Raw genomic sequence first — 10459 nt, 5'->3', positions numbered from 1 at the left:
CAATTATTGCAGAAGAATGAAATTGTGCCTTGCTCACGGCAGTCCTTTATCCTGTTCATGACCAGGAGGAATCTGGCCCAGTAATGGCGTACTGTTTCTTCGGGCTCTTGCCTAATTTGGGATAGATCACGTATGTTTGGGTGGGTGGGTGGAATTGAATCTGAATCCTCACCCAATCTGAGACTCAGGGGCCAAGAAGTTTCCGAACTCGGAAGTTTGGATTCTTGGATGTTTTCCGATAAATCTAGCCCGTTGCCTGATTCTAGGTTCAGGCCTTGAGCGACGTCCTCCCCTCCGCGGGTATCCGGCTTGGAGGGATCAGGAATCCGGACATAGCTAGTCCTTAAGATAGATGAAGGGTTGCCGCATTGTTCCTCCACCACTGCAACGTGATGGGTGGCCTGGGGAGAGTTGATCTCTCTCAAATCGGGTTTAGGCCCAATCTGATCGTAGTCTGTAGCGACTCCCAGGGCGGCAATGCGATCCAAGAGCTCGTTCAGAGAAGAGAGCTCCATTGGATCTATCTGCTCGGCGAGTTCCGAGTTGACGTAAATATTGCTTTCGATGACCCGAGAAGTCATCGTCGGCGTAGCGGCCGAACAGGAGGTCATAAGAAAACCACCTAGCCGGAGAGTTTGGCCGATAGCCAAAGCTCCCTCAGCAACAGTGCCGTCTTTAAAAACGGGATGAGACATCCTTCCTGATGGCGACGACACAGCGGAACTCTCAATGAAAGCACCAATGTCGGTGTCAAAACCGGCGGATCTCGGGTAGGGGGTCCTGAACTGTGCGTCTAGGCCGGATGGTAACAGGAGGCAGGGGACACGATGTTTTACCCAGGTTCGGGCCCTCTTGATGGAGGTAAAACCCTACGTCCTGCTTGATTAATATTGATGATATGGGTAGTACAAGAGTAGATCTACCACGAGATCAGAGATGCTAAACCCTAGAAGCTAGCCTATGGTATGATTGTATGTTGTGATTGTTGTCCTACAGACTAAAACCCTTCGGTTTATATAGACACCGGAGAGGGTTAGGGTTACACAAGGTCGGTTATAAAGGAGGAGATATCCATATCCGTATTGCCTAGCTTGCCTTCCACGCCAAGTAGAGTCCCATCCAGACACGAGACGAAGTCTTCAATCTTGTATCTTCATAGTCTAACAGTCCGGCCAATGGAGATAGTCCGGCTATCCGGAGACCCCCTAATCCAGGACTCCCTCAGTCGCTATGGATCATTTGATTGGAATGAAATTTGGAATGGGTATACTTGATGATGACGAAATGAATCACTTGAAAAATAAACATATCCGTTCGGTTGCGGATTTGTTACAAGATCAATTCGGATTGGCTCTTGGTCGTTTACAACATGCAGTTCAAAAAACTATTCGTAGAGTATTCATACGTCAATCGAAACCGACTCCCCAAACTTTGGTAACTCCAACTTCAACTTCAATTTTATTAATAACTGTCGGCATCCCTAATAATTCAGGGCCTTTATCATTTCATTTCTGAGAATGCGAGTCTTTATTGTCAATCCATAAGATCACTTGGGGGCTTCCTGCTCATTGAGCATAGCTATGACTACCCTCTTGATCCGGCTTGTACGCCTTGATTGCAAATTGCTTGGGGGCTTCCTGCTCATTAAGCATAGCTATGAGTACCCTACTAATCCGGCTTATACGCCTTGATTGAAAAAGTATTTGGGGGCTTCCTGTTTAATGAACAGAGCTTTGTTTACCCTTTTAATTGGCTTGGACGCCAGGTGTATTCACCAAAAATCCGGGTTATCCTGCCTTTGATGCCTGCCACTCCGACCAGGTAATCCTAGAATGACTCGTCGTACTATTGACAGTCAATCTTATAAAGACCCTGAACTTGTCAAGGTTAAAACGGCGATTGGTCATGTGAGGCCCGGCTTACAGGTTTGAATTAAGGATTAACTCAGTGGTTTGCGGCCCTTGAATAGCACTTGATATTGAGGCTTGGCAGCCTATGACGGCCTTGTTTTGTCTGATTTTGTTTTTTCTTTGAATATTTTTTGGGTTCATCTTTTGTGCCATATTGGTATATGGTTTAAAAATGATTCAGGCCATGTAGCCCTGATCTTTATAACTCATATTTGAGTATATCTGGAGTTTTGCTAACCCGACCTGGGTTTGGACGATAAGTCGCCAGTATGTTTTGATCATGCACTTTGGGCGTTGTGCTCTAAGCCTTGGGGCTGTTACCCTTGCTGCCTATGGCGTGGTAAGCTGGCAGTATGAATAAATGGCACAGGTATGTTATTCACTTGTTCTATGAATATGCGAGGTTTTGATAACCCGCCCTGGTTATGGACTATACAGTCACCAACAATTTTATATGGGGCATTATGACCCCCCTGGGGTAAACTGCCAGCGCACATGTTATCTGCTTGTGTGCAGGGAATATGATAAGTATGGTCTGCATGATTGATGATATTATAAGCATAAGTGGCAGATCTTCAACATCAGATCGACGGTTCAAAAATGTTATGCAAATAAACATGCACGATGGCATGGCGGATCATGGTTTTTCATCTAGCCTATTACATGGCTCCCGAGCCCAAAAGAATAAGTGTTTTTGATACACACAGCATCCCATGCTGTGGATGATAAGCCAACACTTGGATCAGTTGTCTTGGCCTTGGCGTGTTTAAGATTCTGGGCTATCTTGCACCGGCTCTTCTTCTTCTTGTTCTCCCATTGGCTGGAAGTCAGATGTGGCCCTGTTGATCCCAATCAAAGCTCTGAATACAACTTCATCATCTATAAGGCTTGACGAGTCAATATCAGGGGCAAAGGTATGCTTACTGGTGGCGGGATAAGGTCCACGGACTCATGAACCAGCGCCTTGACCTTTGCATTATCAACATCATAAGCCAGATGATACTTGGAGATATCAGTTTCTTCAGCCAATTTGCTTGCCAAAGGACGCATCTCCCTTACTATATTGCTGAAGTCGTCGATGATGAAGGGAGACCCATCTTCTTTTAAGCTAGGACAACCGGTGGCTAGCTCTTCCGGTCAAGTTTTGCTTGCCATGCTTTTGCCCGACTTAGTGCGGTGATGGCACCGACTCTGGTGGCTGATCGCTTCAAATCTTCAACCCTTTTTGGAAGCACGAACAACTTTTCCAACACTTCCTTGATGAGGGAAGGCGGTTGTTTCTTATGGAGGCGACAAATATAGCCTGTTGAGCACTAGTGTACAGCTGCTCCACAAGAGCATATGCAGCCTTAAGCCGGATGGGCATGTCTTGACCCAACTTGGAGCTTCTGGAGCCTGCATTGCCGAAGATATTTATAAACATGCTTCATGGTTGATCAATGTTGATGATGAAAGATTGAAATAGAATATTACTTACCAAAGATGGCAGCTGTCATGCTGTTGATTTGATACTTTAAACCAGACAACTCGTTGGTTACCGGCTTAAGGGCAGCTTCGGCATCTTCTGCTCTTTTCAATAGAGCTGCCTTTTCGGTGTCCCAGCCAGTTCTATCAGCACTGAAGTCCTTTTTTAGTTTTTCAATATTTTCCAAAGCAGTCTTCAGCTCTAGTTTGGCCTTTGAAGTCTTAGATTGCTGGGTTTGAATGTTTTGCCTTAGATCATTGACTTGGGATTCCTTCATATTTAGTTCAGCCTGCAACATGAACAAGATAGGAGGCATTATGATCACCTTATTTGAAGTCCCAAGCACAATAGAAGTATTTTACTTGGCACTTGGGGGCTAATGCACATTGCTCTTTTTTGAAGACAAATCTTTCATGACCCGGCTTAGCCATGATGATTAAGCCAGCTCATGGGGGCTACATATTTGGATTTTGTTCATAATTATGGTGATAAGTCCTGGCTTAGCCGTGCTGGTTAATCCGGCCCTTGGGGGCTACAGGTGCAAAATTAAGCACTACTATTTGAAGTCCCGACTTAACTTATTAGTTTAAGCCGGCCCTTCGGAGTTATATATGTGAAATTAAGAGCTACATTTTGAAGTCCCGGCTTTAGCTATGCAGCTTAAGCCGGCCCTTGGGGGCTACTTGTATTGATTCTGTAGTTCTAACATGCTATGACATAGATATCAAGGTCAACAAGGATATTTAAAGTCTACAACATATTCAAGTTTATCATATCCAGTAGACTTGGCGGCTGACAAATATATATATATTTGTATGAGACAAGTTTTTTTGCTTACCTCAAAAGGATCTTTCATGAGATTAACCAAGCCGGCTTCAAAGTCACGGTTGGTATAGAGGCGATTCAAGTAACCCGTGTGAAGCTCCCGGGCGTTGAATTGAGCATAGCTCTCCAGATCTAGTTTCCACTTGCCTTTGTCAACAACGGAGAAATCCTCTTTGGCGATGTGCTTGGACAAAACGGTGGGGTTACCTGGTGCTGTGTAAGCCATCCCAGTAACTATGACGTCTTCGGTTTCTTGAGCCGGCTGAGCGGGGATGGGCGGCTTAGCATTTTTGGGATCAACATTCATGGGATCCACGGTGACAGGGTGCTCCTCTGGCGGCAGATCATCCATGGCCGTTTCAGATGTTTGAGACAGAGACTCAGACATTGTCTGTTTTTCCGGATTAGCAACCTTGGGATCGTCAGCCGGCTTATTAACCTTCAGCTTCTTGCTGGGTTTGGCCATGGCACTGAAAGTAAAACATATGGTGAGATTAGTATACCAATTGAGTAAGGTGTTAAAACAGGTAGACTTAAGTGTTCTTACCCAGGAACAGTCTTGAATAGAGGAACCTGAGTCCCAGTGGAATCACCTGATGACGAGTGAGAGGTTCCTTGATAGTTTGAACCAGAAGGGTTAAGAGGTTGTCGAAAAATACCCGCCTTGGGAAAATCTAAATCGGAAATCTGTGAAACCTCTGGACGGTGCTTGCGAGGGGCCGCCATGTTGGGTAAGCCGAAGGAGAGAATCCCATCGCCGCTGTTCCGGGTTGTGCGACAAGCTTCATGTTGTTGTTTCTTCAAAAGAAAGTTGGGATCTAGATAAGCTAAAGGTTGAGAAAACCTTACTTTCCAGATCGTTGTCGAACTTTCTGTCTTGGCAAATGTTCTGAGCTAGAGGAGAGAATAATTACCTCTTCATTGTCTACACGGCTGGCCTTCGCATCATCCTGATAGTGATCATTATCAATAATATGTACAAAAAATGAGCCAAGGGAGTCAAGTTTTACCTCCGACTCATCATTATCATCCAAGTCAAATAACTCGGAGGGGTTGGTTTCTTCTTGGCAGGGTTTTTAGAAGCCTTGTTCTTTGTTCGGGTCTTCTTTGCCGGTATGTCCTGAAGTTTCTTATTCCAGAAAGAAGAGTCGGCCTGCAGCAACCACGTGGATGAGAATAATTCAAGGAAAGATGATTAAGTTGGAAACGGTTTAAAATACTTACAGTTGGTGGTTTGTTGAGAACACAGAAAGGGTTAACCCTATTTTGCTGCAATCTGCCAGGCTCTCGTTCAGCAGGGTTTTGGTCATGTCATTGATGTCTTCATCAGTTAACTCTATCTAGCAGTGGCGTTGGGGATCTTTGACATCTCCAGTGTACTCGCACATTAAGCCGGATCGGCGGCTTAAAGGCCGAATTCTCCATGCGACCCAGCATCGAACTAGCTAGGTCGATACCAGTCAAGCCATTAGCCATTAAAGCTCTAATTTTTGAAAAGACGGGCACATATTTGGCCCATGCTTCTGCACTGATCCGCTCTGGCAGAGGGTGCCTGTTGCTAAGCCAGTTTTTGCAATAACCTGGCAGAGGCACTACAAAAAAAATACACTTCCGTGATGACACGTGTTTGTCACAGTAGGTCACATTTTTTGTCATGCATGTACATCCATGACGATTTTATGACAGAATCAAGATAGTCATACATGTGTTGTTGTAGAAGTGTTCCATGACATCACCAAAATTATCATCACGGAAGTGTGCACTTCCATGACGATAAATCGCGCGTCACAGAAGTGCTTTCATCAAGGGTGACCGACACGTGGCATCCACCATAACGGAACGCCGTTAAGCTATCGGGTCGTGTTTTGGATCCGATAACCCGTTAACAGCCCCGACCAATGGGGATTTTCCACGTGTAAAATCATCATTGGCTGGAGGACACACATGTCGGCTCATCGTTGGGACAAATGTCATCCACTCATTGGACAGAAGGCGCCTATGATACGTCGACACATGGCATGGCCCAACAGAGGCCCATTCCTGTGAAAAGGCCAGCCCGTTTGACTTGGTCAAAAGGTGGCGGGCCGGCCCATGGAAAGCCTGTTAACGACCTGTTCGCATATAGCCCATTTACAGCCCGCTAACACAAGGCCCGTTACGCCCTATCCGAATTAGGCCCAGTAGCGTCATCTGGGCCATCCAATATGATTCCAGCCCGTTTTCACTTCTGGCCCATGTATGGCCCATGACGTCTTTCGGCCCATATGAGGCCCTATGTAACTCTTGGCCTATTAACGGCCCGTGGTGAAACTGGCCCGTAATAAACAGTGTATCACTTTACACCCATTAACGGCCCGTGGTGAAACTGGCCCGTAATGAACAGTGTATCACTTTATACCCATTAACGACCCGTTATTCCGTTGGGTCGTTTCCAGCCCATGTTATCTTTCGGCCTTCTCAGAGCCCATTTATTCTTGGGCTCATTTCCAGCATTTGTTTACTTACGGCCCGTTACTGTCATTTTCTGCTTGGGGGCCAAATTCAGCCCGTGGTTACAGTCGACCCGTTTGTGGTCCGTTAATACGTTGGGCCGTTTTCATAGCGTCATCAAATACAACCTATTAACGATGGCCCGTTATGGTCGGCCCATGAACGGACGATTCCAACTCTAGCCCGTTTACGGCCATAATGCGGCCTGTTATTGTCCCATGTTTGGCCAATTGATCATACGGCCTGTATAAGGCCCATTAATGATACGGCCCGTAGAAGGCCCATTGTTTCTACGGCCCGTAGAAGGCCTACTGTTTCTACGGCCCATAGAAGGCCCACTGTTTCTACGGCCCGTAGGAGGCCCAGTGTCACCACAATAAATATTAGCCCATGGTTATTGTGGCCTAGTTTTAAAAAATAGGTTATTGCAACCACTAGCAAACCGCGGAAAAAGAACTGCACTGACTACAAGCAAACAAATAAACAAGACAATAAGGAAATAAATAAGCAAGCAACTTATGCTAGGCTATCACGACTATTACACATATTACATCCACCGGGCATCAAAGTTCCCCACCAGTGCAAATATAGGGAACAAAGCAGCATATAAACGCCGCAACAAAACAAGTCCAGAACTGAAACCACTTCAGAAGAGTTCAAGAAACAATATCCTGGGTACCCATAATGCTGGCAAGATGCTTAGCAAGCTTATTTAACTTTCTCTTGTTTGGCGCTTAAATCCTCCAGCGCTTGCTGTTGCACAAGAAAGTACGCATCTAAATTCTGCAGGGACTTCCTCAGTCCTTCGGCTTCTTGCCGCAGCATAGCTGACTGATGCCTTTCAGCTTGTAGCTGATACTGAAGAAGCCGAAGTGATTCAGGCAGCGAGTTCGAAGAGATTGTGCCAGCGGTACTGGCCAGTAACTCGAACACTACATCAACGCATGACTATGGGGTTTTCTCACTGTCTACAAGATCGTTTTTATCACCTTTCTTAGAGATCAACAGGGTTGTCTCACTATCTTGAACCTTATCTGCATTACTTTCTCTACCATTGCATAGTGGGGTGCTCTTCTCCAATATTCTATTTGCATACTACAAGAGAAACAAGCAGACACATCACAGGTTTAGCTTGTAGTATACGAAACTCATTTTGGTAAACCGGTTCAGTAGTAAGGTGGACAGGATAACAGCATGAAACAAACATATATCTATGTACTATGGTCACTGTATTGTCCATATCATTCTAGTTTATGTTCCCTAATCAAGATAGAGACACAGTTCAACTCATATATTTTTAAGACACAACAGCATAGACAGAATATAGGTGTGAGAAACTACACAGCATTAGCAGCACTTGTAATGTGCATCACATGAGAACATAACTGTTTATACAACTTAAACTGAAATCAACATAGAGCAAGAAGTTAGAACATCAATCCAGTTAAAGAAATAGGTTTAAAACATACCTGTTGCGCCATTGGAGTTTCAATTGGATCCTTCAAATTCGAAAGTAGTTGGTATGAGTAAATACAGTGATGCAATAGCAAAGGAGTATGGACGATAGCTACAGAATCTGACCTGAGAACAGTTGCTCTTCTACTTTAAACGTGGAGTTTGGGTTAGCTGTGGTGGTCCTCGTGCTTTGGGCACTGCAGTAGCTTTACAAACTGCTCGTGTGGGGGTACTCTGTGGTGGACATGGTGCTTTGTCAACTATAAGTGGGTTACTATCTGCTGGGGTTGCGGTTAGATGGGTTGTAGCTGGTTCTCTTCCCAACGGTGTAAGTGTGCAATCTGGAAGAGTCTCGATTATGTGTGGTGGGGCTAGTTTGTGGGCCAGTACAACCATGGTTCTATCTGCATCGACGGGTAGCACTGTCTTTTGTGAAGAACGGGTTTTTGCTCCCTTAGATACTGCCATCACCCCTCCAATTCAAATGGCTGATAAACAAGAAAAGAAATTGAACGTACAAACATTGTACGATAGACAGATGTGGTAATTCACATATATGTTGTCTAACCAAACAGGACAACATGACACAATTTCACATATATGATGCCTAACTAAACAGGATAGCATGACACAGTTTCAGATATATGATGGATAACTTAACAGGATATAATGGCATAATTCAACATATGATGAGTACCTAAACAGGATGACATGACAAAACTATATGATGTCTTTCTAAAATAGGTTGGGATGAAATAATTCACATACATGTTGTCTAAGTATACAGGATGGCATGATATAATTGACATAATTGATTCATATACTAAGAAGCTGGCACTCGCATGTATGATCTCTAAACTAAGCAGACAGAATTCAATATTGTGCATATGATGTCTAAACTAAGCAATGCAATACACCATATGCATCATATGAGAAATATAAACACTGCAACTTAGAGCATACACCTCAGGTGGGATATAGGACTGGTCATCTGTCTCTAAATCCTCCTCTGAGGAGCTCCCTGTAACCATCGAGATATATGCTTCAACAGGTACCATTGCCTACTCTGAAGACCTTGTTTTCACTCTAGCTTTTTCCATAACCGGCTCAAATGGCTGATACACATGAAGAGTAGTTCAATATACACAGATTGTTGACAAATGGAATACGTAATGAAAAAAAAAGATGGCATGAGATAATTCACATATATGATGCCTGGCTCCATGGCGGTGCATAATTCACATATATGATAACTGGCTGAAAAACATGGCATTGCATAATTCACATATCTGATATAGAAAGCAAACAGGAGGCATTCACACAAAGCATATCTAATCTAAGTAGATGGCATGGCAATGCAAGACACCATATGCATGATATGAGCAATATACCCAGCCAAGTTAGAGCATGCACCTCGGGGGGATACGACTGGTCATCTCTCTCTGAATCCTCCTCTGAGGAGCTATCTGTAACCAGCAAGAAATCTGCATCAACAGGTAGCACTGACTGCTCAGAAGACCTTGTTTTCACTCCAGATTTTCCCATGACCGACTCAAATGGCTGATGCACAGGAAGAGTAGATGAATGTATAAACATTGTTGACAAATGGAGTACATTATGGGAAAAAATATGGCACGATACAATTCACATATATGATGACTTGCTAAACAAGATGGCATTGCATGATTCACGTATATGATGCCTAGCTAAAGAAGATGGCATTGCATAATTCCCATATACTCCATCCGTTCCTAAATATTTGTCTTTTTAGAGATTTCAAATGGACTACCACATACAGATGTATATAGACATATTTTAGAGTGTAGATTCACTCATTTTGTTCCGTATGTAGTCACCTGTTGAAATCTCTAAAAAGAAAAATATTTAGGAATGGTGGGAGTATGATATAGAAACCAAACAGGTGGCATTCACACAAAGCAAATCTAAACTAAGATGATGACATATAAGATGTATAATGTAAGCAATGCAAGGCGCCATATGCATGATATGACCAACATCACCATGCCAGGTTAGAGCAAACACCTTAGGAGGTAAACAGGCATGGTCGGCTCCTTCTGAATCTCCATCTGAACATTTATCTTCCTCTAGAATACAATCTGGAAATGCAGGAGGGGGGGGCACTTCGCCCACCATGGAGCGGCGTCTGCATGACATTATATTCGCACGCAACGGTCTTCTCTTTTTCTCTACATGTTCAGTACGATTGTGTATAATATCTGACATGCATAATAATAAAATATAGTTAGATTTTGTAAGGCCTAAGGGGTTCATGCAAAAATCAAGACTGATGGTA

This window comes from Triticum urartu, chromosome 4A (genome assembly GCF_056163025.1).
Source record: "Triticum urartu cultivar PI428250 chromosome 4A, HENAU_Tu73, whole genome shotgun sequence".
In the NCBI taxonomy this organism is placed as follows: domain Eukaryota; kingdom Viridiplantae; phylum Streptophyta; class Magnoliopsida; order Poales; family Poaceae; genus Triticum; species Triticum urartu.
Note: the sequence above shows the minus strand (reverse complement) of the source record.